At 29.8% G+C, this 6,512-nt stretch overlaps 1 long non-coding RNA gene across 1 annotated transcript; it reads right to left on the bottom strand.

Annotated features, from left to right (window-relative positions):
* Positions 1–1,393: 1,393 nt before the first annotated feature.
* On the bottom strand, positions 1,394–2,087 carry LOC129756845 (uncharacterized). The gene is made up of 3 exons (XR_008739544.1): positions 1,768–2,087; positions 1,616–1,702; positions 1,394–1,550 (listed from the first exon to the last, which is right to left on the bottom strand). It is a non-coding gene; the product is annotated as an uncharacterized LOC129756845 (long non-coding RNA).
* Between the last annotated feature and the right edge of the window lie 4,425 nt (positions 2,088–6,512).

Consider the following 6,512-nt stretch of genomic DNA (forward strand, 5'->3'; position numbering starts at 1 on the left):
GTCCACTTTCATCGGATCGGTGGAGCCGTACGTTCCAGGAACATCGTTCAGCGATTATGCGGAAAGGTTGCAGTATGTATTCAACTATAATAATGTACCGGCTGGAAACCGAAAATCGCTTTTTATAACCGTGGGAGGTGCATCAGTGTTTGGCGAAATTAAGAAGTTGTATCCAGGAGTGGATCTTGATTCTCTGGAGTATGATGACATCTTCAATCGACTGAAGAATCGGTTCGACAAAACAAGAGGCCTGATGCAAAAACGGGATGCTTTTTACGGTCGTAACCAAGCAAAAGATGAACCTGTGGAGGACTTCATCTTGGATGTAAAATTGCTGGCCGAGAGTTGTGCTTTTGAGGCGATTAAAAGCAGTTTGATTCGTGATCGCGTAGTTTTCGGTGCAGTTGACAAAAAAGCTTTTGAAAAGCTTTATGAGATGGAGGATCCGAGTCTGGAAAAGGTGGAACGCATTTTAATAGCCAGAGAACATGCTGTAAAAAATGCCTTGCGAGTTGAGCAAAAATCCGAAATGCGCGTGAATTTAATTGATCGTCTTGGTCCTCGACAGAATTCTGGCCGTTACACAGAGGCTTTCAATGGTAAGAGGGAAAGATACCCTGCTCCTGCTCGTGGTCGCTATGATCAGAATCAATCCGCATACAGGAATCGCAGTCGCAGCCGTTCTCGTGGTGATAGGAACAATCGTTTGGGGGTATGCTGGGGGTGCAGCTATTGTAATATGCGAGGACACACCAGACGTAATTGCTACGAACGTCAGCGTTCTCGTCAATCAATTTGATTTTTGAATGATTCACCTGATAAAATTGCTTCGACTTCTAATTTTAAACGAGTTGAAAAAGATTCTGATCATTCGGATGAAGATTTCATGTGCATGAGTATCACGGAAGGCATTAAGGTAGGCTTGCCAGATACTTTCAGAAAAAAGCGGGACATTTCACGAAATAAATGCGGGACACAGCCGAAAAAAGCGGGACATTTAAGAAACTCTTAAAAAAGCCTAACCCGCATAAATCAGTATTATACAATGACTATTCTCATTATCTTCTTCCCGAGACACCCGAAAGATTTATTCTATAGTTTTGGATTATTAATGTAAGATAAGGCTTATCGTTTTTCCATGAAATGGAATCGTTTGGACGCACTTTACGATACAGGTAACGGGTCGTTAAGTAGAGTAACCATTCAATTTTTTTGCTTTTTTCTACTCATCCGAGCAAGTTGTATCATACGTGGAATCTTCACTTAATGGTTTTCTCATAAAAAAAATTACGATTTAATATATCGTGTCCTTTAGATACAATTATTAAAATTAAATTATCGAAAAGAAAATCAGTTTTAAAATTGTTTTTATAGCATTTTATTTACATCACAAAAATAAAATTTATTTGAAATAAAAAAAAACACTTCACACTGTAAAAACACTGTAAAAAGTTTCGTGATTGTGCTGATGACCTTGTTAGTGCTGTTGTGGACTACCGACCCTCGCCCCGTTGGAACCGGTGGAGCCGGAGACATCCGGCTAGCTGCGACTGGAAAAAGTAATTTTCAATTAGGAAAACTAAAAAATTACCAAAAAATAAATCAAGGTACTTACCCTTGCACAACGGGAACTGGCGCCGTCGCCAATCGATCCATCGCACCGTCGGAACCGGTGGAGCCGGAGACATCCGGCTAACTGCGACTGGAAAAAGTAATTTTCAATTAGGAAAACTAAAAAATTACCAAAAAATAAATCAAGGTACTTACCTTCGCACAACCGGAACTGGCGCCGTCGCCAATCGATCCATCGCACCGTCGGAACCGGTGCTGTTCCGTTCTGAATTCTCCCGAAAGCGTGAAATTTTCACGAACGAATCAGCGAGAAAAAATTGTATTCTGCACAAAAATTCAACCACGTGTTAAGTGACAGCAGAAAATTTTGGGGTGCGTTGCTAAAATAATCGAATATTATTCATGATTATTAACTGTATCTTCCAGGCATAATTTTTTATCTTAGCGTCGCGTTGCCAAAATTACTCAATTAGTTTTTTGGAAGATTAATCTTATCTTTTAGAAATGGTTTTTACTCGTTTCTAGCAAAGACACATAAGCAGTGACCTAAAATAAATCGTAACTATTAATGTAATCAGAACCGAATAATTCGAAAGATGCATAGTATGGTTTTTAGCTATGCGGGAATTTTGTAGGGAAACTTATACGAACATCATCAGCCAAAGTTGTTCATAGAAAGTACACTAAAGTTTTTTCAACGCGGATTGATTTTGCATTTTTTTTTTTTTTTGAATGACTTCTTTTTACACGGTTTTTTGCTCTATGCACCGTTATTTTCCACGGTTCTCGCGAATAAACACGCTATTTGAGAGAAAAAAAATTTCAAGTCGTGCATGTAAACGGTGTATTTGATATCGCGTAAAAAACCTTTGCGTAATTTGTATAAAAAATAAGTTGGTTTGTTAATTTGCTTAAAAATTTAAAAACTCAATAAAACTTTGGACAATTGAGTCAAAAAAGTTGGTTTATAATAGAAGGCACTTTAACTAAGATTTAGGTGTATAACTCTATAATCTATAATTAAAGCTATTTAAACAATATTTTCCTCAGAAATTGGTTGAACTTCAAGAACACTCAACTGAATCATAATATTTCTGTAATGCTAAGTGCTTTAGAGTTATTCAGTATGGCTAGATTAGAAGCGACCATGAGGCAAAATAGTTACTTTTAAATCAAATTAGGGCAAAATAAGTGACCACATCACGTCAAAAATTATATCAATAGAGACTTCAAAAATAACAACCAGAAAGTTGAATAATGAATTTGTCAGTTCTGTTTAAACAAAAACAGTTTTTTGAATGCGAATTCATTAGCTCCTAGACTGACTTCATTTTACTCACTATTTGATTTTTCAGGTCCTGAGATTTTTTTATTATTTATGTTTTTTTTTTTAGTAATAGCCAAGCAGTCTTTATAATCCGAACATAGAAATTTAATATTTGTCCAACGTTTCGGTGCTTGTTGGCACCATCTTCAGGGAAACTGAGATAGTTTAATATAAATGTAGGATTTTAGTAAGAATAAAGGTGTTATAAATGTTCTAAGTGTTGTTTGGTCCTACTTACAATAACGTATCTGTCCTTTGTTAATTTACTTAAGATAAGTCTATTGTCACATTGCTGGTCGATCGGTAGTTGGCACATGCTGAAACGTCGAGTTATATGGAAATACATTATGAAAGTTTGAATTTGAAAAAACATTGATTGGTGTCTTACGGAACGAGATTTTGGTCGTTTGTCTATGGCGGTCACAAGCTACTGTGATATGTTTGAGCTTTGATCGATGGAAGTTTGTTCATTTTGTTATATGTGTTCATTCTGTAAGCTTTTAGATTGATGTTCGAAGTGTTTGTACAATTTGTCGAATATTGCAGCGTATGCAGTGTTGAGATTGTCAACATCTGTACGTTTGTTTATTGAATTTTTGGTCATGTAGATGTGGCACATTTCCAAAAATTCTAGATTTCTATGGCGTAGTGTACTATCAATTATTTTGGTGTTTGAGAGTTCGAATCTATGTTTACTTTTTATACAGTGTTCTATAAGAGCGGATTTTTGCATGAGTTTCTCTAACATGGGGGCTGTGTTGGAGTATGTGTTAACTATCTTGTCTAACTGGTTCATTAGTGATCTGTGTCCTGATATTCTGTCGCTTAATCACTGTCGGGTGAGGCCAATGTATTGGTGGTCGCAATCTTTGCACGGGATAGACAGAGGGAGGCAACGTTACACGATTTGTCTATGTATCGTGTGACCAACATCTTTTAAATAAGTGGTCGTGAATCTCGTTTTTAAGCTTTTTTTCCTCAGATTTAAGCTTTTTTTGCCTTGAGAGCATAGGAGACGAAAGCTTAAATCCGAGGAAAAAAGCTTAAATCGGTCAAAACGAGGGGAAAAAAGGGGAAATCCGAAAGATGTGCTCCATACGGTTTGAATAGCGTTGCCGCCGCCTGGGGATAGAGTAGATGAGCTTAGAGCGATCATCGTTTGGTACTGGATCTTTCATGTTTGTGTATATGTTGCTGTGGCATTCTAAGCTTTAGGTTATAGTTAACATCGAATAGACTGATCTAGGCTAAGCGTGCAACGAACGGATAAACTCGATGAACCTGGGGGAGGAAGACTGAATAAAAAAAGAAAAAAAAATTCAAACGTCAAATTTCTCTCATCAATCTACCGACCAGTGCGAAGATTCAAAATTTTACTTTCTTATTTGGTCATTTTTAATAAAACTTTGTTCATGCTGAGAAGCACTTGATTTGCTTAAAACAATGATTTAATTAGGTTTTGTTTTGCTCTGGCAAATTCCTGCATGATCAGGCGTATTATGTCGCTCAAATTTCGTCAAAGTTTTGAAGCTGATAAATAAAAATGGCTTGATTAATGGTTGTTCTAAAAATATAGCTAAATCTAAATTTAGCACCTAAACAACTGAGTTACATGAATCACTACACGAAACTGATCATCTCAAGTTAAAATTTGAACGATTACAAATCTTTTCAACAATTGCTGGCTTTTTGCCGAACAGTAAAAAAACGATGCAGAAAACGATGCAGCAAATTTCAGTCTTCCTCCCCCAGGATGAACGAGCTAAGCGGGTCAGTAAGCAAAGGACCTTTATACGAACCAGAAGCAAGATTTCACATTGGCGATTCAGGCCAGGTTGTTGCCGTTTGTTTACGGAATCAGTGGAGCTGGAACGCGTTTGTCTGAATGCAGCTGCCGTGATGGTCGTCATAATTTCGCTCCAGGTTACGGTGGATTTTGGATACGAGGAAATAAAGAGAAATAGACCGAGAAAGTTGTTTTCAATGGTGTCTTTTGTATGGTTTGTATCCCGGAGTGGTGCAACAAACAGGTGAGTGATAAAAATTGAATACACATCATGGCCGTCAAGTTTCAGAATCAATGACGGTCAATTATTGATTGGCAGTCTGCGCATTAAGTTTTAGTATTAGATACACAACACGACAATAAAACACAAAACTTGTTTTATTCTATGCATTATTACCACATAACATCTAATTGAGTTATATATTACCCCAAATTACATATATCTCAAATGAGTATCTTTCTAATAACATGAACAATTGTGTTTTCGAATATTTCTTAGTGATTTCTATAAATCTAAATGAAATTAAAGTGCCATAAAACTATAGAGCAAATATTAACATTTAAATGAAAATTAAATTAAAACTAAATTTAAATCAAATTTAATTTAAAACTAAATTTAAATTAAATTAAAATTAAATTAAAATTAAATTAAAATTAAATTAAAATTAAATTAAAATTAAATTAAAATTAAATTAAAATTAAATTAAAATTAAATTAAAATTAAATTAAAATTAAATTAAAATTAAATTAAAATTAAATTAAAATTAAATTAAAATTAAATTAAAATTAAATTAAAATTAAATTAAAATTAAATTAAAATTAAATTAAAATTAAATTAAAATTAAATTAAAATTAAATTAAAATTAAATTAAAATTAAATTAAAATTAAATTAAAATTAAATTAAAATTAAATTAAAATTAAATTAAAATTAAATTAAAATTAAATTAAAATTAAATTAAAATTAAATTAAAATTAAATTAAAATTAAATTAAAATTAAATTAAAATTAAATTAAAATTAAATTAAAATTAAATTAAAATTAAATTAAAATTAAATTAAAATTAAATTAAAATTAAATTAAAATTAAATTAAAATTAAATTAAAATTAAATTAAAATTAAATTAAAATTAAATTAAAATTAAATTAAAATTAAATTAAAATTAAATTAAAATTAAATTAAAATTAAATTAAAATTAAATTAAAATTAAATTAAAATTAAATTAAAATTAAATTAAAATTAAATTAAAATTAAATTAAAATTAAATTAAAATTAAATTAAAATTAAATTAAAATTAAATTAAAATTAAATTAAAATTAAATTAAAATTAAATTAAAATTAAATTAATATTAAATTAAAATTAAATTAAAATTAAATTAAAATTAAATTAAAATTAAATTAAAATTAAATTAAAATTAAATTAAAATTAAATTAAAATTAAATTAAAATTAAATTAAAATTAAATTAAAATTAAATTAAAATTAAATTAAAATTAAATTAAAATTAAATTAAAATTAAATTAAAATTAAATTAAAATTAAATTAAAATTAAATTAAAATTAAATTAAAATTAAATTAAAATTAAATTAAAATTAAATTAAAATTAAATTAAAATTAAATTAAAATTAAATTAAAATTAAATTAAAATTAAATTAAAATTAAATTAAAATTAATTGAAAAGTATATTAAAAATAAATTTAAATTAAATAAAAATAAAATTTAAATTAAATCAAAATTAAATTAAATTATGATTAAATAAATTAAAATAGATCAAAATTGTATCAAAATTGAACTGAAATTTAAATTGAAGGAAAATTAAAATTAAATTAA

This window comes from Uranotaenia lowii, chromosome 3 (assembly GCF_029784155.1).
Source record: "Uranotaenia lowii strain MFRU-FL chromosome 3, ASM2978415v1, whole genome shotgun sequence".
Taxonomy (NCBI): domain Eukaryota; kingdom Metazoa; phylum Arthropoda; class Insecta; order Diptera; family Culicidae; genus Uranotaenia; species Uranotaenia lowii.